This window comes from Crinia signifera, chromosome 1, assembly GCF_055691185.1.
Source record: "Crinia signifera chromosome 1, ASM5569118v1, whole genome shotgun sequence".
Taxonomy (NCBI): Eukaryota; Metazoa; Chordata; class Amphibia; order Anura; family Myobatrachidae; genus Crinia; species Crinia signifera.
Window position 1 is genome coordinate 347126957 of NC_139217.1, and position 26290 is coordinate 347153246.

Below are 26290 nucleotides of genomic sequence, written 5' to 3' on the forward strand. Positions count from 1 at the left end.
GCACTCTAAATTAACGAGACACCTACAAAATATCTCACGCAAAGCTGAGCGTAAATGGCGTAAATCTCACAGTCCAATGGATTTCTTTACATATAAGAATATCTACCAGTACTATAGTTATGCCCTGGAAACTGCCAAACAAACATATTTCCAAACTCTCATTTCTGCTCAAGCTTCTAACCCAAAACGACTTTTTAATACATTTAAATCCCTTCTCAACCCTCCCTCACCCAAGCCACCAACCACTATCCATGCACAAGATCTTGCTTCCTACTTCAGGGATAAGATTGACAAGATCAGAGATGAATTGGTATGCTCCAACTCGGTTGGTGATATGCTCAATTCCATACCTGAGCCCTCTGAAGCATTTGCTTCATTTGATCCCACAAATGAAGATGAAGTATCTGCACTTTTCTCTGCCTCCCACTCTACTACCTCTCCTCTTGACCCTATACCCTCGCAAATAAGTAAATCTCTGTCTCCTGTGCTCATTCTAATCTTAACTAAAATCTGTAACCTCTTTTTCTCTACTGGTGTCTTTCCTTCATTGTTCAAACAAGCAGTTATTACTCCGATTCTGAAAAAACAGAATTCTGATCCAAGCTCTCTCTCAAACTACCGTCCCATTTCTTAACTTCCATGCACCTTCAAACTACTTGAAAGACTTGCTTATACTCGCCTCACACACTTTCTTAACTCGCACAACTTAATGGACCCGCATCAGTCAGGCTTTCGTGCCCAACACTCCACAGAGACAGCACTGACTAAAGTTGTGAATGATCTGGTCACTGCTAAGTCTAAAGGCCACTACTCACTACTAATTCTTCTAGATCTCTCTGCTGCTTTTGACACTGTTGACCACACACTTCTCATACAAACACTACAATCCATAGGTCTTAAAGACACAGCCCTCTCTTGGTTCTCATCCTACCTCTCTAACCGCTCCTTTAGTGTTCGTTTCTCTGATTCTACCTCCTCTTCGCTACCTCTTTCAGTTGTACCTCAGGGTTCAGTTTTAGGTCCCCTGCTTTTCTCAATCTATACCTCATCTCTTGGCAAACTAATCAGCTCCTTTGGATTTCAGTATCATCTGTATGCGGATGATACTCAGCTCTACCTATCCTCCCCGGACCTGTCCCCATCTGTATTGAGCCGTGTCTCTGAATGCCTTTCTGCTGTTTCATCCTGGATGTCATCTCGCCACCTCAAACTTAATATCTCAAAAACAGAATTAATTATATTTCCGCCAATAAATAGTAGTTACCAACCTGATATCTCTATCGCTGTTGAGAAGATGACAATCACTCCTACCTCTCAAGCTCGCTGCCTAGGTGTTATCCTTGACTCAGAACTTTCCTTTGTACCCCACATTCAATCTGTCTCAAAATCATGCCACATGCACCTAAAAAACATATTTAAAATTCGCCCTTACCTTACACAAGACACTGCAAAAACTCTAATCCATGCTCTCATCATCTCACGCATTGATTATTGCAATAGTCTCCTTATTGGCCTTCCCCAATACAGACTCTCACCACTACAGTCCATTATGAATGCAGCTGCAAGGCTAATCTTCCTAGCCAGACGTTCATCGTCTGCAAAGCTACTCTGTCAGTCACTTCATTGGTTACCTGTATTCTACCGTATTCAATACAAAATTCTTTTACTTACACACAAAGCCATAAACCAAACTACACCAACATACATATCCTCTCTTATCTCAAAATATCATCCAACACGACCTCTACGCTCCTCCCAAGATCTGCGTCTCTCATCCACACTCATTACCCGCTCCCATTCCCGACTGCAGGACTTTCTTCGGGCTGCACCCACTCTGTGGAATGCCCTCCCAAGCACAATAAGACTCTCCTCCAGTCTCCAAACCTATAAGCGTTCCCTGAAGACTCATCTCTTCAGGCAAGCTTATCAAATTCCAGAACCAGTCATAGAACCTTGCGTTCTGGTGGAATCGATGCAATAAAGAATACAGTATCTATCCTTATATATCAATGCCTATTTCCCTATAGATTGTAAGCTTGCGAGCAGGGCCCTCCTACATTTTGACTGTCTGTAAATACCCTGTTTTGTTTCACTGTCTGCTATTGTAAAGCGCAACGGAATATGCTGCGCTATATAAGAAACTGTTAATAAATAAATAAATCTAATCATGGTAGAGTATAATGCTACCCATTAGGAAACAGAGTGTCATTTTGTCCAGTTTCTTGCCAAACTGACCCCACGTCTGTACACCTCCCTCATCAAACTCATCCATTCATGCTTATGTTCTTTCTGTGGCTGTCTATTCTTCCCCTCTCCACTCTCACCCTTTATCCTCTCCCTCTCCTTGCCCACTTCAAATAACACAACACTTGGAAGATAAAAGATAAAACTGAAGACAAACAACAATGACACCCAGAAAGCAATCGCATACAAAAAATAAGACAAAAACATAATTTAAAAAAGACAAAAAACAACAATAGAAACAAAGAACAAATAGAAAAAACTATCACTCTTAGTAAACGCAAATGTATGTTTTGCCAAAACAACTCAAGCATGCTCTTTAATGAAGAAGCGAGTGGCCTTTTATGGGGCTTCTGTGACTGTCACAGCTATGGAATGATGGGCTTTTTCAGAGTCAGTTTTGGTCAGAATTCCAGTAGTTTAAGAGTTTAGATATCACACAGCATCAGAAATGTTTTATTCTCTCTCCAAAGAGCTAAATATACTTTGTAAATCAGATCAATGCTCATTTTATTGCCAATCATATTAGAGTGAATGTGTGGTCATTTTGTGGCACTGATTCCTAAACATTGGATTTGCAAGATTGACTATAAAAACACAATAGTCAAAGCAAATTGCTCAGCTGTCAACTGACATTGGCTGATCATTTATCTCAACCTCGGTCCTCACGACCCCCCAACAGTTCATGTTTTCCAGGTCACCCATCAGGTGCACTCATTATTCCCTAACAAATTTTAAAAGATCCACAGGTGGGGCTAATTACATCTCTTGTGATTCTGTGTGGAGACCTGGAAAACATGAACTGTTGGCGGGTCCTGAGGACCGAGGTTGGGAACCGCTGCTCTACATTGATCATCGAGTGAACATTGAAAATAGTAGTGTGTCTCATCTTTCAGAATGTTATTGAAGATTCTCATATGCATGAATTATGGCTACGTTTACTTTTATTTGAGAGCAACCATTATCTCAAGAAGTAGTGCCAATCTGAACAAACTTCGGTACTTATGTATTATATGGGCTCCCATGTTAAATGCACCCCATTTTTTCATACCCCTACTATCCAACTACGCATGAAGTTGATTTTATATAGTGTGGCGAGCGCAGCGAGCCACCGTGCCCGAAGCGTGGCGAGGGGACGCGGTCTCATAAGAAAAACGGGAGCCCAGATATTACATAAGTACCCAAACTTCTTCTATTTTTGAACACAGAAACCTCAAAATACACTAAATTTGTTCAAATATCACAATTGCGTTGGACTGTGTAATCTGGTGAATATCAGGTCTAAGCTGATGGCAATGTCTACCCAAACATTGTCTACCCAAACATTGTAGTTTCTACTCACATGAAATGCACTAAAGTGTGACCAGAATTGAGCCACATGATAAAGTGTCTGTTAAATGTTAGCTAATAAGCAGTTGACATATACAGTATTGCAGTCCTTGTAGTAACAACTGCAGTTATACGTTACAATGGATGCAAGTCAAGATAAATTAAATGTTCTAAATGGAAATTTGTAAAGATGAGTAATTACAAATATCCCTGCATACACAACAAGAAGCTGCATTACACACAATATATTACTGTGATGGACTAACATTAGGGATTTATAGGTTTTGTTTCCTGTAAACATAAAAACATATAGCAAAAAGCTTCCATTTAAAAGCCTAGTTGATTTATACAGGTGATAATCAATTCCTTGTCAGACAGTATGAGTTAGTGTATTTAGCCCCACTTGGAACCAGTGTTATATGTGCTATCAGCATTGTTTTCTGTCTTCACATTTTGTTCAGTACAATGATTGATAGCGATGTTAGATGTTGACACTAATCTACTTCGGTAATAAAGTTTCAGTTCCCCACATATTTTTGAATGACACAAGAAAATCACAGCGCATTTGAAAAATTCTTGAGCGAAAACTGTTATTTCTGATATACTGTATAGTATATTATTAGTATTTTATATATATATATATATATATATATATAAAATTATAAAGAGGCGGTTGCGCCTTGAAACGTCGGAGCATGTAGTATTAATTGTTTTGCATGTAAAGAGAATTATTTAGGACCTTGGAGTGCCACTAATTTTGTCAGGACATATATATATATATATAAGGTTCAATAAATATGAAAACAAGATTTCTCTGTATGTAAATTTATTGAACTCATTCATATATGTGTAATCAATAGTATGGTCTTGGTACAGATTAATTTTCAACAGAGACCCCATTATTGTTCCAACTGCACACCATAGTATCTATCTCGGCATAGAGAATCAGTGTCAAGGATATGATGGTTTGCTGAAACACCGTTGGTTGCGTAGAGATGGAAGTCATTCGTTACCAGGTCAGGGCTGTAGGGAGGATTGCCCAGTACCTCCCAGTGGTAGTGCTTTAGCAACTTACATGTGCAATTGGCTGAGTATTGCCTAGAATTATCAATATGAAACATGATGCCTGTTTGCAATAACCTGGGTAATTTTTTACAAATTGCCTTTATAACCTGCTCAGTTTGTAACAATAGAAATCTGTATTCACAGTATCTTTCTTGGTGAGGAAATCAACAAGAGGCACACCTTTGTGGTAAAAAAAACCCAGTCACCATGACTTTCTTTGCTGATAGAGTAGTTTTGAATTCCTGTGTAGGAAGGAATGAGGTGTGTTTCCATGTCATGGATGCTTGCCTGGTCTCCATTGTCACATGATGCATACACATTTCATTGCCTGATACCATATGCTGCAGAAACTGCACTCCCTCCTTATGGCACTATGGGCTGGATTCAGCTAATTTACAGCCCTGGTGATTATCATGGTCCACAGTGTACATGCATGATTCCTCCATGCAGCCACAGCCAGCGAAGACCTGTGATTACAGCTGGATGGCATTTATGGGTGGCATCCCATAGCTTTCTGGGAGTGGCACACAAAAACACAAGTGGGCCTGTCCATTGGGAGCGCCATTGCAGTGCCAAGTATTGACTTCCATGGTGCTAAACACTGGGGGGGGGGAGTTTATGGGGGGAATTCATTCAATGGTGAGTGTATTTCCCCCACTTCGCACAACTGAAAATGTTCCACAGAAAATTCAAAATATTTGGTGTAGCCAATCATCAACCACGCCCCAAATGGGTAGGCAGCGTGTCCAATCAATGAACATGAATTTCTATTAAATCAAATTTTAGTGTTTAGTAGAGGTCGAACAAGTATGTTCATGTGCTTTGCGAATTATATGTATACTAAGTATATATAGTCATCTAGTCGCTGCTCTCAAATGAAGAGATGAACTGGTGAAATCTCTAGCAATGTCTGTATCACTTTTCACACTATGTGCAAGTTATAGAGCTCACCACTCCATTCAACCTTGACGTTGAACATTATTCACTTGTCTACCACCGCACCACAATGCCTAATACCCCAGCCAGTGCAATGGGTTTTCTCCAGCAGGTCATCTGATTAATAAGTGCTGGGGATGACATTGATCAACTTGAGGCAGAGGTAAACCTGAATATTAAGGAAACGCTGGAAAAGAGAAATGCTCTCCTGCAGCACCAATAATGGCTTTGAGTATTACCCCTTTCCACCAAAAACTGAAGCCTTCTCTTTCTGAAATGACACCGTCCAGCTGCATCATTCTCATGGTAAACTGCAAAACAATTCTGTTAACCAGGAGCCCCAGGCTACTCAGTAGTAACTCATCGGCCATGTTTACAACAATGCAGTGCCCACCCAACAGCACCCAATTTTTATGAACTCATATTTGTGACCCAAAAAAAGGATAAACAACATACAGGTAGGTCCTGGGCAGCCACAATAGTGCAACTCACAGTCCAGAAAGTTTGGCATTTAGACCACACAATATGTGGGGGGGGGGGGTTTATCCAATTAGATGATATCCATTTTCAACTGACAAAAAAACCTTGATATCATGTCTTACCTGGGATCAGCAGCTGCTGCTGCTACACAGGAAACAGGCTTACAGCGCTCAGGATGTCGTCAATAAGCCCTCCCCCCAAATTCTTTGAAACGGGAGTGGGGCAGGCTTATTGATGATAGATTGGTTGAGTGCTGAAATCCTATGTCCTGTGCTACAGTGGCAGCTGCTGATCCCATGTATTTTAAAAACTTTACATGTATGTTGATATGTGCTGGCTGGCTGCCCCCCTGCAGTCTTTGGTCGGTGCTGCAGCTCAGGGGCAGCAATTGCTGCTGGATCCAGGATAAACTCCCGTTCCTATGTGTCACCGCGACTCCAATGACTGCTTATTGTGGATTATGCTTCAGTGCCTGATAAGTGCCAGCATCGAGTAGAAAAGCAGAGGAGCTATTAGCAGTGGTGTGAGTGACAAAGAGTGAACAATGCTCCTGCCAGAAAGAGAAGCTTAAAGGTGAGATATTTATCACTACAAAAAAAAAAAAAACATTAAGACACTGGTAACAGGCAGCACGGATGGTGTAACGGTTAGCATTACTGACTCACAGCTCTGAGGTCATGGGTTCGACACCCACCATAGCTCTAACTGTGTGGACTTTGTATATTCTCCCCGAACTTGTGTGGGTTTCCTCCAGGTACTCCGGCTAATTGGCTCTCAAGAAATTAACCCTAGAATGTGTGTGTGCGTGTGCGTGTACATTTGGTAGGGAATTTAGAATGTAAGCTCCACTGGGGCAGGTACTGATGTGAATGTTCAAATATTCTCTGTAAAGCGTTGCGGAATATGTGTGCGCTGTAAGATTGCCTATAGGAGCAGGGCCCGCCTACATTTTGACTGTCTGTAAATACCCTGTTTGTTGTATCACTGTCTCCTTTGTAAAGCGCAACGGAATATGAAACTGTTAATAAATAAATAGGTACTTGTGTAATATCTGGGCGCCCGATGGTTTTATCGGAAAAATCGGTCGCATGGCATGCGACCAAATTGCATGCGATGCTATGCGATGCGACCGACCCAATTTTTACATTGGACCCAATGTTAAATGGCCCCTCAGACCCGATTTTACATTGGGTCCAATGTTAAATGCCCCCCAGACCCCATTTTTTATTGTATACCCACCCTGATGTTAAATTATTATGTCAAATCCCCCCCCCATTGTTAACACCACGCCACGATCAATGCCAACCCAAAGCGTGGCGAGCGCAGTGAGCCCGCGAGGGGCGGCGGTACGCGTCCTCCAACCTTTTAATACCCCTACTATCCACGTCGGTGTGGAGTTGATTTTATATAGTGTGGCGAGCGTAGCGAGCCACCGAGCCCAAAGCGTGGTGAGCGCAGCGAGCCCCGCGCTGGGACGCGGAATACGAGCCCAAAGCATGGCGAGCGCAGCGGATTACATAACATGTATTCCGTGTCCGCTCGCCACGCTTTGGGTTCGTATTCCGCGCTGCGCTCGCCACACTATATAAAATCAACTCCATGCCGACGTGGATAGCGGGGGTATGAAAAGGTCGGAGGACGCGTACCGCCACGCTTCGGGTTGGCGTTGATCGTGGCATGTCGTTAACAATGGGGGGGCATTTCACATAGTAATTCCCCATCAGGGTGGGTACACAATTAAAAATGGGGTCTGGGGGGCATTTAACATTGGGTCCAATGTAAAATCGGGTCTCAGGGACCAATTAACATTGGATCCAATGTAAAAATCGGGTCGGTCGCATCACATCGCATGCAATTTGGTCGCATGCGATGCGATGCAACCGATTTTTCCGACCCGATGAAAAAAATCGGGTGCCCAGTTATTACACAAGTACCAATAAATAAATAAATAAACTGTTAATAAAAATAACAGCATTATCAGTATGGATATTAGAAAGCTATCATTTCTACAGTGCCTTACTGTATGTATATCGGTTTATGCCAGTTTAGATGGAATTCAACAACTGAGGCCATTGTTTGTTTTATTGTATCCTCATTTTTATTGTTTATATATATATATATATATATATATATATATTAAACAAATCGATTGATTGATGACCACTGTGTTAGCAGAGGGGTCCGAACAGACAGAGGGGTACATTAAATAAAGCTTAAAAAGTCAAAAGAGGGACCGTTGTCCTAGTCCCCACTCAGATTCTATCATTTCTTTATTGTATCACAGAAAATGATAGACAGAATTTGATTGGTTGCTATGGGCAACATCACTTCATTTTTTTCTAAGTCTCTTTTCTCGGTCTCTCCTAAGGGTCTAGGCGAGATCAAAATGCTTATCCAGGCCTGAGAATAAAGCCAAAAAAGAAACGTTTGTCTGATATTTGCTTTTGACTTTTATTATGTTTTGTAGTATTTGTGTTGACCTCGTAAAGTTAATTTTATAGCATTTATTTTCCTATCCAAGTTTTTCCTCTACATCTGTTCCTTGATTCTTATACAAGGATTGCAGCACAAACAGCTTATCCTCTGTATTATTTACCTTCATCTAAATTGCTCCAATCAAAGTAATACCTGATGATTTTAAAAGATGGTTAACCAGCAGTGCGTAGAAGTACATCTGAAGTTAAAGAGCTTGCAACAGTCTGGCCTTAATGCAAGTTATTTTTGGTTTAACAAGTAACAATTGCTTCCTATACCTGAGTGCTGAACAGGAAACCAAGGTCACACTGCTTTTCCATTCAAAACAATCTGGATTGCATCTCCATAAAACCGTTGCCACAGTCTGACAGCTGTTGGGAAAGTACTTCATTACGGAGTTATGCAATCAACAGCCATGTGATTTGAGTCAGTAAAAAAGTTGTATATAGTATATAGCACATTGTACAATAATTAGCTACATGGCTGGACTCAGCGTATGCCACACTGCAATGCCTTGAACACTTGTACACATCTATATTTCAGCTGCCAGTATGTTTATCTTAATATCACATGACTTAAGGCATTTGTGTGTTCTTCAATTGTTTGTGTTCCAGTAAATAAAGCATGAGAAACACGGCTGTCTGGGGGATTTGGGGTAGCGTAGGTGAAATTCCATCTTGTTGCTCCTCAACAGAAAACAAATAATAATCATTTTACATAAACACTAAAACAAACAAGTGCATATATATCTAAATAAAATCAGCACAGCAGCAAATACTTTCATGTTCTGGTGAAGCCGCGGAAGGCCATGAGATCAGTCACTCACAGGTTCTATAAGGTGTCCCTGTATGGTTATTATTAGTATTAGTAGGAGGCATACTCATCCATAATGGCCCTGCAGGGAAGCATGGCAAGGGGGTTAAAACACAGACAGACGGGTTCCCAACGGCCACCGGCTATTCTCCCTCGTGGGAGTCCATGACCCCCATAGAGAGAGAATAGAATAGGTGGCGAGCGTAGCGAGCACCGTGCCCGCAGCGTGGCGAGCACAGTGAGCCCGCAAGGGGCTTTGTTGCGCTCGTCATGCTGTCTGAGACCGGCCAGTCGGGATCCCGACGTCGGGCTAATGACTGTCCGGATCCCGACTGTCTGAACCCTATACCACACCCTGGCAAGGTGAGTATGTATGTTTTTGTGTGTGAATGTGTATGCATGAATAATATTAAAGTTTTACTGTTCTGGGTGTGTGTGTATTTATTTTAACATTGGTGTTAGGATTACAAGGTTCTCCAAGTCCCTGCATGCAGGGGAGGCTGTTCGACAGCACAAGCCACTGTTATTTTTTTATTATTATTATTGTTATATGTACACAAAAATATCAGCCCGGAACCCACAGCCCAGCCCTGGATGGGTGAAGCCTTGGGGGACCACTTTATTGGGTGGTCCCCACTACCCCTGGGACCCTGTCCAGGGCTGACCAGCCACGGTGATAATTTTTCAGCTGTAGGACCTTGTATAAAAAGTGTCCCCTGGCTGTGGCATTACACCACCAGCTGTTGGAGCTCGGTGCTGGTTCCAAAATATGGGGGAAACTTAGTCTTTTTGTCCCTTGTATTATTGGAACCAGGTCCAGCCCAAGAGCCCGGTGCTGGTTTCTTAAATACGAGGGAAACCAACTATTTTTTCCGCATATTTGGGAAAGCAGCCCAGGGAAAAGACCCCACGCCATATTTTTTAAAAAAATTTACCCCAAAAAATGCATGCTCCATTCCTAAAAATTGTCAGAAATTGCAAGTGATTGTCTAAAAATTTGCACTCTATTACATGTGTGATTTTTGGCTGAAAATCGCACGTGACATGTGTGATATGGTGCGATTTTTTTATGTTACTAAAAAATGAGCACCCTAATTACACTTCACCCTAAATGCTAATTTTAATACACAGTATTCCTGCACTTGTTTAAAGTGGTTGCCATCAGATCACTGGTATAATTTGTACTCATTGATTTTTCTCATATTAGAGGCCAGATGCAATGACTCCCATGTTGACCGGAGGTGCGGGTTCCCGACCGAAATCGGATTTTTTTTAAAGTAGCAATCATTTACATGGCAAAACCATGCATTGTAAATATTTGCCCCTGAGTCTGAGTTCGGCCGGGAACCCACACCTCCGTCCAAATTAAGAATCATTACATCCAGCCCTATATTATGAAAGTTTTCCAAACATTAAGCATTCTATTTGGCAATAAATAATTAAATAAAGCAAATTCAGTCCTTCAGTGGGGGAGATATATCAGTAGTGAAAATAATGGAAAAGTGGACCAGTTGAGAATTTGCCCATAGCTCTACATACATCTACCAAGTCTGTCAGCTTCTTACTACAGGTGATAGTATTGAGTTGAGTATTGGAGTTTTTATAATAGCCTGTGACTTGCAAGCGTTGGTGAGTTCTTGACAAGTCTGGCTAATGTTTTAAATCATAGGTCTTCAACCTGTGGCCCTCCAGATGTTGTGGAACTACATGTCCCAGCATGCCCTGACAGTTTTGGCATGGCCTTATAGGAAAAAATGTGGCAATGCATGTTGGAACATGTAGTTTCACAACATCTGGAGGGCCACAGGTTGAAGACCCATGTAAATGGTAATCATTTAAAAGGAGAAACCAAGTTTAATTATAAGAATAGGTACTTGTGTAGTATCACGGCGCCCATCGCATCGCAGACCATAAGGCATGCGATGGTATGCGATGCGATATCGCGCGATGTTCCCCAATGTCATACAATTTTAACATTGTATGGCATTGTATATGGCATACAATGCCATACAATGCGATGGGATACGATTATAACTTGTATAAGCACCCTAATGTGTGCTTACAATGTTAAATGCACCCCCATGCCACCCCCCAGTATAAACGTGAACCCGAAGCGTGGCGAGTGCAGCGAGCCCGCGTGGGGCTGCGGTACACATCCTACGACCTTTTGAGACCCCAATATCCACGTCAGCGTGGAGTTGATTTTATAAAGTGTGGGAGCGCAGCGAGCCACCGAGCCCGAAGCGTGGCGAGCGGACGCGCATAACTTCACAGGTATACGCATCCGCTCGCAACGCTTTGGGCTCGGTGGCTCGCTGCGCTCGCCACACTTTATAAAATCAACTCCACGCCGACGTGGATAGTGGGGGTATGAAAAGGTCGGAGGACGCGTACCGCCGCCCCTCACAGGCTCGCTGCGCTACCCACGCTTCGGGTTCACATTTATACTGGGGGGTGGCGTGGGGGTGCATTTAACATTGTAAGCACCCATTAGGGTGCTTATACAATTTATCATGGCATAGGGGGCTAAAATCGCATCGCATCGCAGTGCATCGGGTGTATGGCATGCGATGCGATGAAAAATCGTGCGATCACATATCGGGGGCGCCAAGATAATACACAAGTACCTAAGAATATATACAGTATAATAGTACTGGCTTTTGTGCCCAGTATCAACTGGGGAATGGTTTGCTGGGAGAAACATTTTACCCCCTTTTACCCCCTTTTACCCCCTTAAGAGTAAATGGGGGCAGATGTATTAAGCCCTAAAAAGAGATAAACAAGAAGGTGATAAAAGTCCAGCCAATCAGCTCATAACTGACACTTTTCAAACACAACCTATAACATGGCAGTTAGGATCTGATTGGCTAGATGGTTAGCACTCTTTATCACCCTTGTGTTTATCTCGTCATTAAGCATAATACATCTGCCCCAATACCCCATAATACCACTGCTTAGTGGGTGGCTGCACATAACTGTACAGGGAAAGTTCACCAGCTGTCACATTTTGAAAGAGCATGATGGTGATGCATTATGATTAGCTGTGGGTTGTTCTGCCACATAACTCTAAAGGGCCCCATACACTGGACTGATTGTGGACGTTTCCGACGGATTGGGCCATGAAATCGGCCTAAATCAGATGCATGTGATATGCCGTCAGGTGCGATGCGCGGTCCCGCGTGCATTGGACCCGGAACCTGTGGTCGCACCGACAGGACATAAGATGTCTCGCAATTGGGCACATCAATGGCACATTGCGGGTGCTTTTTAGCACCCGCAATGTGTCTGGTCTCATCCGTAGGAGTGTGCCAGCAGTGAAGCAGTGCTGGCACACACCTGTGTGCAGCAGCAGGATCCAGGCAGCGGGGTCAGAGCAGTGGCTGGGGACTGGTAGCGGCTGCTGCAGCAGCTCCCTGGGAGACGTGTCATGCAATAAATCGCATGTGATTTATTGCATGTAAAAATGGCATATCAAGTGCCAAATCGTAAGCGAGCCTCCGGGGAGTTGCCGGTGCAGTCTCAAGGACAAATTGACCTAGGGGGACTTAAGCATCTCTGACCCATGATGTGTATATGATGTGCCCTGCTCAGGCAAAAGCATCCAAGTAATAAATAACTCAAAAAAATTGCCCTTACGCCATTATTTATTATTTATTTACAGTATTTACAGTTTCTTATATAGCGCAGCAAATCCCATTGAGCTTTACAACAGGAAACAGTGATAACAAAAACTGGGTAGTAACAAACCAACACAGAGGTAGGAGTGCCCTGCTCGCAAAATATATAGATGTAAAAATATCTATAATATAGCAATTAAAGTTTATTAAATACAGCATCAGCAGTAATGGATATTTGTGTCTACAGATAGGGACATAGGTGGAAAGAATAGTAATCCAACAGTAGTGAAATAAGAAAAAGATAGAATTGCCCAAAGGAGAGTTTTCATCAGGAATGAAAATCAGTAAATATATTCAAGGATGCTTGTGCTACTAGAAAACATCAATTCATTCATGTACAGGTCGCTAGATGATAGTACAACTTACTGCCGTTCTGGAAAATAGAATAAATATTTTTTTGATATATCTAAAATAGTTTTTAGTGAGTTTCTGTTTCTTCAGATAAACAGAGCGGAGAAATGGGGAAGGTTATTGTAATTTTCCAGCACATATTGTTTACACACATTCCTTGTTTAATCTATTAATAAACGATGAATTATTGAATCAGTCTCATCTGGTGGTTTAAACCAGTAACAAACCATGAACCCTATCACTCGGATTATAGCGCAGTTCATCATAACACCAAAATGAAGTGTTTCTATCATTCCACTTTGACTACAGCGTTCCATTATTTAATCTTGATGATGGGATTAACAACAGCTCCATGTCTTGCCAGATCGACTTTAGGGCAAAGGGAATAACTGAACTGTAGCCATCTCGCTGAGTAGTTGGTTATGAGTGTACTGACATGTAAAATGTTAATCGCTCCCTTGAGTGTGGTGAAAGAAAGATTTACTGTGCAAGACTGGACGCCTGCTTGCTAAGAGCTGCTGCAGTTTGTGCTGTTGCTATGGGAAGAAAAATAAAGGGCCTGTTAGTTACCACACCCCCATAACATACTGAGCACAGAGGTCTGCTGAGCTTAGTAGTATTTCTTGTAGGAATCCTGAGTTTCCAAGCTCTGTCCAACAGTTAAAACATTAGTAACGATAACATTAAATTGCTATTATGGCCATGACTGAAACAGATAGTGTGTAACTAAATATTATTAAGCTGAATTTTTTTTTAACATGTTAGGGGAAATTTACTAAGATTGTGTATTCTACTTCACATGTGACATTGCTATGGGTAACCAATCAGAATCTACTTCTTATTTATTTAGCACCCTCTAGAAGATATCTGATTGGTTTCCCATAGCAACATCACATGTGAAGTAGAATTCACATGTTAGTAAATTTCCCCCCTTATATCTTATGCTGTGCACACACAGACAGATAAAATGCCTGCCAGATCAACAAGCATTGTATCTGTCACTGCAGATATCACTGGCATACAGTGTGAGATTTCTCACTGTCTATGGTCTGTGATAATTGAGCTCCACCCCTGGAAGGAGACCTTTTCCTGTACCCAGGGGTGCCAAGAGGGGGGGGAGCAGGTATAGTTTACCCGGGCCTGTCAGGGGGCCCTGGTCTGGACACACAGTTTTTTTTTTCTTTTTATTTGGTGGTGAGTGCTCCGGGTCTGAGTGCTGTTCAGCAGCGGCATCGGGAGTGCGGATGTGGGCGGACGTGGGCCGGCGTGGGGGGAGCAGCATCACAGAGGTCCTTCTGAGTGTCGTTCCACTCTCCGACTCCAGGGCGTAACTTGGGAGTTTACTGTGGCTCAGCGACAGGAGGATACTTAGGGTAGGTAGTTCCTTGGTGCCGTGAGGAACTGGGTCAGAGAGAGGCCACCTCCCATGGGAGTACCACCCACTCCGCAGAATCCAGCCCGCCCCGCTCCCCACATTCCGGACAAGCTACGTCCGTGGGGGCCCCAGGAAGTTGTTGTACCGGGGCCCAGGATTTCTCTTGGCAGCCGTGCCTGTACCTTCCCAGGTGAAGGAACTCTGAAAATGTCCGCCGATCCACAGTGGCAAGGCATACACTGCCCGATGTGACCAGTATTATAATTATAATTAATCGGACAGACGTGCTAGATACACATTGCAGTTATCTCGCTTGTCTACCAATATCAGCCAGATAATTGTAGCTTGCATGTCCAGTAATAGATAGATAGATAGATAGATAGATAGATAGATAGATAGATAGATAGATAGATAGATAGATAGATAGATAGAAAGATAGATAGATAGATAGATAGATAGATCAACGGACACAATGGTCATATGGAGAGGATTAGAGATACACCAGTTTTTATAGGATAACATTTTTATTTTTTTATACAGCGCATGTACAGAAATGGACTGAAATCAGATGTGTGCAAGATGCAGCTATTCCAATTTGGAAATGTTTTACCCTTATGTTAAGGGGGGCAAAGGGGAGCGGTATTCTAACGCAGTAAAAGCATGATCACACTACTGCATAATGTACTGTACTTGCCTACACTCCCAGAATGGCTGTTAGGCTCCCCAAAATTCAGATGCTTCCTGTCACCCATAAAAGTTGGCAAGCCTCCCAAGCTGGCCACCATACCTAACCCCCCCCCCTACAGCTACCCACTTAAAGTGAGCAATCTGATCAGTAGATGATGTGATTTATGTTGTTTTTTTATAATTGTGCCCCTACGCTTCACAATGCTTATAATAATGGCATTGTGTAGGTGGGATGGTGGCAATGATGACAAAACTTTCCAGAGATGCGCTCCTCCTTAGCCGACATGATGGGACAGCCAGGAGTCGATAAGTATGTAGTACTATGATCATTTCCTGCCCCCTTACTCCATTAAGGTTACTTGACCAATGGTGTTACTACTTGTGAGTAGAGATATGCGGGGTCCGTTTTTAACCCAGAAATACTAGGATCTCAAAGCAGGATCTCATTGGCTATCCAAAACATGTGACAGCTGATAGCCAATTGGAAATATAAGAACTTGCCATAATTTGGTGAAAAGAACTCAGTAAATCCGAACCTGCACATCTCTACTTGTGAGGACATGATAATCAATGGTTATAGTTTCTCACTTTTGTTATAATGGCTACTTGCCATGTACATGAAGTATATTGCTAATACCTAACCTACCTTTCTGCTACCACCACAGGGCACTTTTCTCATGGCTGTTGGTTATTTAAACAAACTAAGAAGCCGTTTCTTTGTTCATTCATTTGTTCTTCACAAAATTGTGTTGTTTGCACATTATTAGTGTATACTATGCGTCTATCCGTAGGTACTTTCGCATGGTGTTTTTGTCCTGTATGTGTACAATTGTCTATGAGGCTGCTGTCATCTAGATACTCTGGCCTGATGGCAGAATCATTGTTTTCCTCCTTTTCATTCTAATCCACTGATTTGCGTGAGTTTTCCCATAGAGATGACATGCCTATTTTGTGCCCTATACTTGTGTGCCATATTTATCAAAGAATATGGCTGAAGAAGCGCTCATTTAGCATGCAGATTTTTTACTCAAATCCTGCATTCGCTTACCTGCACGTCTCTGAATCACAGTCCCAAGAGCATAAATTGTGAATTGAACGATTCAAAACTGATTCATCTCTTTAGAATTCTATTTGGGGATAACTCTCTATTTTATTATCCTTTTCTTCACAGGGGGCGCTTTTCCTCAAGTCGCTGAATGTTGTTTTACATGAAAGAATGTTTGAGCTTTTATTTAACTTGAAAGTATAGCACATTCTTGGCCATGTGTTGTAAACTCCTGAGAGAAGTATGTAATGGCAATTACAGAGGTTCACTGATCACTGATGAATTGGATCAGAAGTTGTATATTTTTAGTAGAACCATCAACAAAACGTTTCACATGAATATTTCTCCAAAATTGAAAGCTGGTGGGGATTGTACACTGAAACACGAGATCAGGATGAAAAAGGGGAAATGAAAGACAATTTCTATTTATTTGAGTAGCTAAGTAAGCCTGCATATTGCACAGCTTTTTAGGAACATGATTATTTAATTAGTACACAAGTGTTACTTGAGACCTCACAAGTCTTTCTGTTCATCATGACTTATCCAGACAATTATTTAGATCTACTTCCCACTCCCATATACCGAGAACTGAAAAGAAATCGCAGGTGGACCACTTGTGCAATTCATTAGCGCACTCTGGATACCTACGGTGGTGTACATTACATTTGTGTCGTGTGCCAATAAAGGAAGACTACATGGGAAAATAAACAAGCTCTTGCAAATATTGCAGAATTACCCACAGGACCTGCTGTATTTGATGTAGCTTAGTGTTGCCTAACATCTTTGGTGGGCCCGATGATGTAAACACAGAGATTCATGTTTCCCATGTGTGTCTGAATGTAACGTGCCTCCAGCTAGGTTAGGGCTATAGGCAATAATTTCAGTATGACTAAATGCTTGCAAATGGATTTGGGGGATATTTCAACCTCTTGTACTAACATAGGTGAAAATGATGGAACCTGGAGTTAAATGCTATAAAATAGTTATACACTATATATATTTTATAAGCATGTGAATAAGATATCCTGATTTCTACCAAAATTACAAACAGCTGTTCATTTTGACAAAACCTGATCCTATAGGATCCGTAACTAGATCATAAACATATCTCATTTGCCAAGGGCCAGATGTATCAAGCTTCAAAAAGTGGGAGTGATAAACAAGTCAATCAGCTCCTATCTGTCATTTTTCCCATGTCTGTGACATGGCAGCTAGGAGCTGATTGGCTGGCTGTTTATCACTCTCAATTTCATTAATTTTTGAACTTGGTACATCTGGCCCTGGCACTTTCAGAGTGAAAAGATATATGGGGTAGATGTACTTGGTTGTGAGAAGAATAAGGTGTGGGAGTTTGTCCAAGGAAGAGGCTTCTCGCACCTTATTAAATTTACCCATTGAGTTGTATATAAATTCATTTCATTGTAAAGATGTGTAGTGCAGTCCAATGGCTTGATCATTTTTGTGTAATGTCTATGCAAGTTGTTCACAAACTTTTTTTTAACGACACCCACAGGCCAAATGTTTTTAATTGTGAAATTCAGAAAAGCATATTAAATTACGTAGCTTGTGTTTATGTCATCCTGAGATTAGTTATTTATTTGGGAACAGGACTTGCTTATTTGTTCCCCATATTTTATGATGGGAAGCCACAAGCACTTGTGCTGTTGTCTTTTACACTGACTATAAATAATATGAATTGACCAAGGACCACCAACCCAGGACACCACTGCAAGTGCCCTGAGGCAGTGGCGTTCCTGCCTTTGGTGGAACCTGGTTTGGGTGTAGAACTTTTGATGTGCGCCATTGACAAGGGAAGTGGCATCACTTGTTGGGAGAGTGGCCATTTGGGTGGGGGGGGGCTTATGGCCCAAACCCACATTTTCTTAACCTTGATAAAGCTGGCGCTGAGTCCAGTGAAATGCGTTGGTCCTTCTCTCAGAGCCAGTACTGTTAGACCCCCTATTGTTATTGGACTTACCTGCGGATTTCGCTGACCACCTGGTCCCCCAAAGTTTGGACGTCTTTGGCTGAATCAAACCTGGTACTATTTGGATACAACTTGCTCAGAGGTCGTAGTCCCATTCAAGTCATCTAATTGGGACTCCCTCATACAGCTCCCAGGATAAAACGCTGTGTGGACTCCATCATAAAGTGGGACTGCTGCTATTGTGGACAATGCAGGTCATATACCTACCCCATTTTGGGTCACTATACCAATTCTAACAGTCTGGTACAAACTGATGCTGTTTTTTTTTACTTTTATTCATTGGGCTATATAATATGCTTTATTAAAATAGTTTTATAATATAATTGATTCACCCGTTTTTAATCATTTAAGCACTGCTTCCTGTTTTGTGTTCCACATTTTCTTAATGCTGGTGGAATGCCCTTGGGGGCCACTATGTGTGCAGTGCTGGCTCCTATATTGCGATTGAAGCAGGTGTTGCCTGTAATATTACAGTGTTGTATGTGCTATATGTCCATAACTAGCTATGGGTTTGGCATGTAAATTTAGGCAGCTTGCTAAATCTCAGCATTCCTCTGCATTGTCCAATCAGGTGTGGAAAAAGTGATTGGAATTCCTCTCCGAACAGGATGGCCGCAAATTGACTTCCATCTATGCCTTTAGTAGCTCCCCCTCTGCATACTGATTTCTTGAGCAAACAGGATATCTCTCCAAGTAAATAAAGGATTAAGGAGCAGTGACCACAGCAACTGAACTGGTGATGCTCCACTTACAATCAAATCACTGCCCTCTGACAGCTGCCTGTCCATCCAACTGTTCCCTATTCAGGTGCTCATTTTACCACCCAAATGCTTCCTTTTATGTTTGCAGCCTCCTGTGATGCTGTGTAACAAAGACCATTGCAATCCCTAAGATGATCATGTTTATAGAATTACTTTACTGACACTTTCCAACTCTTTCTAAAAGAAACTTATGATATTTGACATGTAACAATGGTGGTTAGCATGTACTATAATGTATCTCTATTAGGAGAAATTGAGCAGATTAGAAAGTGTGTTAATTCCCTGTTAATCAGCTATTAATATTTTTAATACCTGCCACCCAACAAACCAATATTGTTATAGGGTGACAGAGGTGATTGACCAAATACTACTGGAATATCAGAAGTTCCTTATTTGCCCTGAAAATATTGAGAAGTTGATGAACCTGCTGTCATGTTTCTCTATTGCCCCTCGTATATCCTGTCATGGTAACTGAGCAATACAGAACAATACTTCAATCAGCATGCACGTTCGCTGCCAATTACCTCTATACCTGTTTATATATCACTCTTTCCTTTAAATAGAAATAATTCAAACTAATGTATTTTATTACTATTACATTTTCCTTACTCTCACTATGGGCCTAGTTCACCTGGTCGAAGGGCAAATTTGTTCTCAAAATGGGCATAATGTATATTGCAGATGTTACATGTGCAGAGAGAGATAAGTGGCATATACATGGGGTGACTGAAACCAAAGCGATGTAGACAATCCATGTTTAACTTCTAAGCTATTAAGATCACGTAGAATTAGCCTTGGATTCACTTAGCAATAGCGCTGCACGTGTAGGAGGCTTGCTGGGTTTCACAGCACAACCTGATGTTCATTTTGTATTCTAATTTTTACCATGAAATAATCGGCCCAGCACCCACCACCCAGGGGTTCCGGGGACAGCCCCAGGTTTTGGGGGTTCCCCATAGTCCCAGGTACCCTGTCCAGGGCTGACCAGCCAAAGTGCTCATGTTTCAGCCAGGGGACCTTGCATAAAAAAAAGTGTTTCTTAAATACAGGAGATCCCCATTCTTCCCAATTACTAACTCCAATTATTATCAGTCAATTATACATTTTTTTAACCATTTTTATATTTTTCATTTCCCTTTCTTTTTGTGTATTGGCTTGTACATATTATATTGATTCATCAATTTGTTGATACTCTCTTTGTATTTTTGTTTTTATGTATGTATTTAATTGTCTGTTTTTATTTATTAAATGTATTGGTATTAATTATTCTTGATTGGTTTATAATTGTGTCATTCCCAGCGCTGTCCTCACTGTGTTTTATCTAACTGCAACTGGCCACTCACATGTCGGATTATTATTATATGGCTACATAATAGTAATAGCGGTAGTATTAGGGGCAGTGATGGGGTCAGTGCTGAGGGCAGTGATAGCAGCATTGATGGGGCACTCATAGAAGCAGTCATAGGGGACAATAATGGTAGGTGATAAGTGTAGTGATGTAGCAGTGATGGTAGCAGTTATAGGTGTAGGATAAGGACAGTGAGAATAAATGTGATTATGCACATTTATTTATATTACCATAATGCTGCTATGCTGATCCATTTAGAAAATGTAAAAAAAAATGTGTTTTATTTGAAACAAGAAATCAGAAAGAGGGAGATCAAGACTTTGATCAGAGTTGCCGTGCTGGGCTGGTGGCCCAGCAGTGCACTTACAGAGATGGAAGTGCTATGGAGGTGATGCCACTTCTTCTGCAGATTCCGTCAGTGTAGCTGCACTTGAAGTGGCGGCGCTGGTGCATCACTTCCCTCCATATAAGTGCACTTGCAGGCCCTGAACCCCAGCACTGATTACAAATAAAAAAAATTAAGAAAATATTGTGGGATTGGCTTGGGCCCCCCAAGCCGCCAGGCCCCATAGCAGCTGCACCCCCTGCACCCTCTAAAGTTACACCACTGTCCTCTTCAGTATTGGTAATTATGTACTGTGTGCGCTAGGTTGTATGTCTGTATGAGTATGTGCGAGTCTGTGAGAGGGAATGTGTGCATGAGTGTGTGTGTGTGACCCACCCTGTCTGTGACCCCCTGCCAACTATCTAGTCTACCCTACCCCTCCATCTGTTCCCATCAATTCCTACTTATCCTATTGTTTTTCGTTTGTCCACCCACCTCCTTTTAGTCTGTTAACTCTTATGAGTAGGGCCCTCCTTCCTCACGTACTCACCCTACCTCTTTACCTCACCTGTGCTCTTGTCCTGTACTTCCTTTCCTCTACTTCATCTTCAGTCTCCTCGACAATTTCGACACCTACTTCAGAACTGATGCTGATTTAAGTTCTACCAGTTATACCCCTATTTATACAGTATTTTATCAACACAACCTGTACATTACCTTCTCATTTGTTTTTTGTTTGCTATGTACGGCGCTGCGGACACTTTGTGGCAACTTATAAATAAACAAAGTACTACTACTACTACTACTAGTATCATATCCCCCCTGGAGCCAGCCACTGGGAGTCGTACATCTCCCAGCCTCCCCTGTGCTTCCCAGCAGCCTCCTCCCAAGTGGCAAGATGGAGGGGAGACCACTCATGAAGCAGGTTTTCAGCATTGAATCCTGCTTAAACTTTTTTTTTAACTGGACACCTCAAGTATCGGGAGCGCGCACAGTAATCCAAAGTTTGGTAACCAAGGTTTTTTTTTCCTCATTAACCTTGTGCTCAATTGAATTCCATCTTAATGTATGTCTGGAAAGTAGAAGGAAAACCTTCAAAAAGTTGAGTGACTGAAGCCATGAAAGTTAAGATGATATGGAGGAGAGGAAGTTACTAGGGTCCAAAACTGCTAAAAAGTCTTATCGTATTAATGCTTGGTATATGTTGCAGTTGGATTTAGGAGTGAAGAAGTCATTCATTTATTGTAGTTTGGGCAGTTTCAGTGGAGTGTGTTAGAATGCAGATTGCATGGGGCAATCAGAAAGAAAATTAGTGAGATGGGTCTGGGGAGATTTTCTTTAGAGTTTGGGTGATTACAACATGTTTGAGGAAGGAATGAAATATTTATAGAACATATTTTATATATCTTACAAATATATTGGAACACTATGCTCATTTTATGGAAAATGCATTTTTCCATAACATTCAATTAAAGATGGTTTTCAGTCACAAACAAGCAAGAATTTTCTTCAGCTAAACAATATAGTGCATACTATTGATTGTATTACACATAAACAAGAATTCCTTTGTAATTGAATGCAATGGATGTAAATGTGCTGGAAAAATAAACTAAATACTGCACAAATACAAAGGCATTCCTTTAAATAGTATGTTTATTTTGTATTTAGTTTTTGAGTCCTTGCAACAGTCTTCTATTTATCCCATCTCATGAATTTGTATTTGTATATCTTTGTTGTGGGAGTGCTTACAGCATATGCTCGTCATCAGTCTACCATCCTTTCTGTTAAAACATGTTTCCTTCTGTTACCTTTCTCCATGAACTGTAAAATTCAGATTTTTTTTCCAGCAGACATTTTGATAATACTTACTTGCTTAATTGTATTACTTTTGATATTCCATTATGTATACTATCAAGGGGTCTTGTTTTACCTCTAAACTCTACATGATAAATAGCAACTAAACACCCAAATGTCCAATTCCAAAAACAGGAAGGTGAAATTGTTCAGTGTGACCCTGACATTCTACTGCAGCTCTATTCCACAGTGAAGTAATACCATATATTGCATTGTGGACAACTGAAGACCACCTGATTGGTCCTGCAATCACATCGCTGTATTTCCAGGAAGAGGCATTTGTGGGGAGGGATGGAGGTGGAGGCAGAGGTGTTCAGGAAAACAGGAGTGTCAAGCCCCTTTTTCTGGGCATGGTGAGGCCAAGTACTGTGTCTGCAATGCAGTTTTACTTGGCCTCATATAACTACCTGTAACTACAAGCCGGAGTAAGTTCAGACTTACTCAGGCAGCAGTTGGCAGATAAACATTGCAACTGATGGTCGTGAAGTTCATCCAAAACTGCGATCTCATCTCAGTTTTATCAATTGCAAGTGCAGGAAGAAGGTGGTATGCATCTCCTCCTGCATTTTCTTTGCTAATGATCGCATATGCTAAGCTCCTGTGAGCAGCTAAGCATATACGATACAACCTGTTTTAGTTTTGGATAGATTAAAAATTGATTTAACAATAATCAATGATAAAAATCACTAAAACATTGTGCAATTTTTACCATCTAAATCACCTAAATACGTACTAAAGTCCAAATTCTGAACAGCAGGCAGCACCGAACTCAGACTCGGTTCACTTGGATCACTTCAGGAGATCCTGACCAGGTTTTGTTTGGTCTGGATCAACACAATTTGGGTTATCAATTTGTAGGAAGGTGTGTTCACTTGAATACTGAAGGAGACTTAGGGAAGAGCCTTTCGGAACTTCTACTGAAAGTGAGAGTGGAAGATATACCACTGTGTCAGACACTACATTTATGCTTGGAAAAAGTTAAGCCATGAAAATAAAGATGTATATTATGGAGAGGTTACTAGGGTCCAACAAAAAGTTATAGGTATTAACGTTTAGTGTATTTTGCAATTGCTTTGCAAGGAGTGTAGGAAATGAAATTAGTGAGATGGTTCATGAAAGATTTTCTTTAGAATGAGGGACCCACCAGATGAGTTCACCTGGTCACTGTTGGCGGGCCCATATTTTTGCCCAAAATTATGCCAAGCCAGTGGCGGCACAAGCTGGGTGCAGGACACACACCTCTGAGGGGGTGACAATAAAAGTGCCAGCTCTATTGCAGTGACAGGAGCCAGGTCCTGCCGTGTGATAATATTCTGCAGAACTCAGCTGCTGTCACAGAGGGAAGAGCTGGTACTTCAGACAGTATCTGTACGCTGGTCATGCCAGTGATGGAACTTGTTGGTGTGAGCCCAGGTGCAAAATATCCTTTGGGTTCCCACTCCAACCCAAGTTTACAATATGCAACAAGGCAGTGGATGACAGGGAGAGGCATAGGGTGACAGGGAAAAACAGTGGGTGACAGGAAGAGGGTGACAGGAGCAGCAATGGTAGCTCCACCTCTGGGTCACGCCCACAGAGTGACAGAACTGAGATCCCGTGAAGCAACAGCCTAGTGTCACATCTGTGTTCAGTTTTACTTTATATTATATTATATTATATTGAAGAGTTTATTATAACTATTTTGATTTAAAGAGTCTAGCACTTGGAGAGTATAGCTGCAAAAATATAATAAGTCTCTTTAAGCAAATTTCTAACTTGAAAATATAAGACGATTAATAAATCATTATTTTGTATTATTTTTACATAAAGCTCCAAAAATTACAAATGAGAACATTGAGATAAGTAAGGTTACACCCACATTGCCCAAATGACTCTGCATATCGTCCATGCCAGACCTCGTCTCAGCATGACCAAATACATATTTCTGCAGATCACCCCTATTTTAACTACAAAAATATAAGAAAACCAGGATATGCTTACAATATAATAGATATGCTTACAATGTAATACAGTAGAATGCTTCTTTTTGTAAACAATTAAGATTACTGGTACTTTGGATTAATTAGTAACAACAGTTATTTATACACCAACATGGCACCAAATATGTCAATTCGATGTCCTGACTTTTTATGCTCTGAAAAAATAAACAGCCGGAGTATATTTTTAATTGATCCAACCTATGGATATGGTGTTTATATTTATTTTGACTAGAAAAACCCTATACTATTTATCTGAATTAGTCAATACATAGTGCATTAAACAAAATCACTTTCAGAATTTTCCTCCTTGTCCGTCATCATACATGAAGTCAAATTGGTCAAAAACATATGACTCACAATAATCTGAGCACATAGTCACATAGTGTAATGTGTGTTAGGCTACTCCTCAATAAATCATTATTTAAGCACCAGTCTGTCAAAACCTAACATCCACAAGGGAATGTATAAATGAATGAAGCTGGAAAATTCCAGATCCAAGAAAAATGTAAGTCCAATTCACATATTCAGATTTTGGAAAAATACAAACACTGTTTTTCCCAGGATAAAATTAATGACATAAAGTCATACTATAATATTCAGAGTAATGTAAAATATGTATTAGATTAATAACAGATAAAGTGAGTTTATTTCTTTTTAGTACACAGATACCAGTTGAATAAAATGTGATTTGACTAAAAAAAAAAATATTTTCTTATTCAGTATAAACATCCTTATGCAGAGTAAAAAAATGTTTACACCAGTATGCTTAATACATCATTTACTGGGTCTCTGGTTATTGTATCACCATATTGTCTTATCCCCTCTGTGCATCTCAAGCCCCATCCTTCATTGTTTTTTACAGCCTCAAGCCCCCTGAGTCTTTCCAACTTCATGCACCATCTGTGTCTCCAGGTTCATATCCAATCTGTGTCTCTCCAGCCTCATGCCCTATCTGTGTCTCTCCAGCCTCATGCCTCCCCCTTTGTCTCCCCAGCCTCACGCCACCTCTGTGCAACTCCTCAGACTCACACCAACACTGTATCTCAACAGTTTCATGACACTAACTGTGTCTCTCCAGCCTCATGTTCCCTCCTGTGTCTCATCAGCCTAAGGTTCCACCCATGTCTCTCCAGCTATATTTCCCAACTGCATTTATTTAATTTCAAACCTTGTTTCATGCACAAATAAAACATATTTTTTGTGTATTTCATGTGTTTGATGTGTTTGTACAAAATAAATGCAAGATACCTCAAAATACATTATTGAAATATAAGAATATTTTGAAATACGGAATAAACCGTTATCCAAAATCCCTCTGGTCCCGAGTATTTTGGATAAGGGATACTCAACCTGTATGATAGATATGGGAAATGTACCTAACTTTACTATATAAATTACAAGAACGTTAACAGTCACCAAGTCTTTTCAGGACTATGTAAAGGCATCAGACAACAGCTCAACTACAGGTACTTGTATACAGGTCACTGAAAGTCAAGGTAACTTTGAATATAATAATTGACAATAGGGTGGGTACAATTAAATAGATCTTTAGAGTTTATACA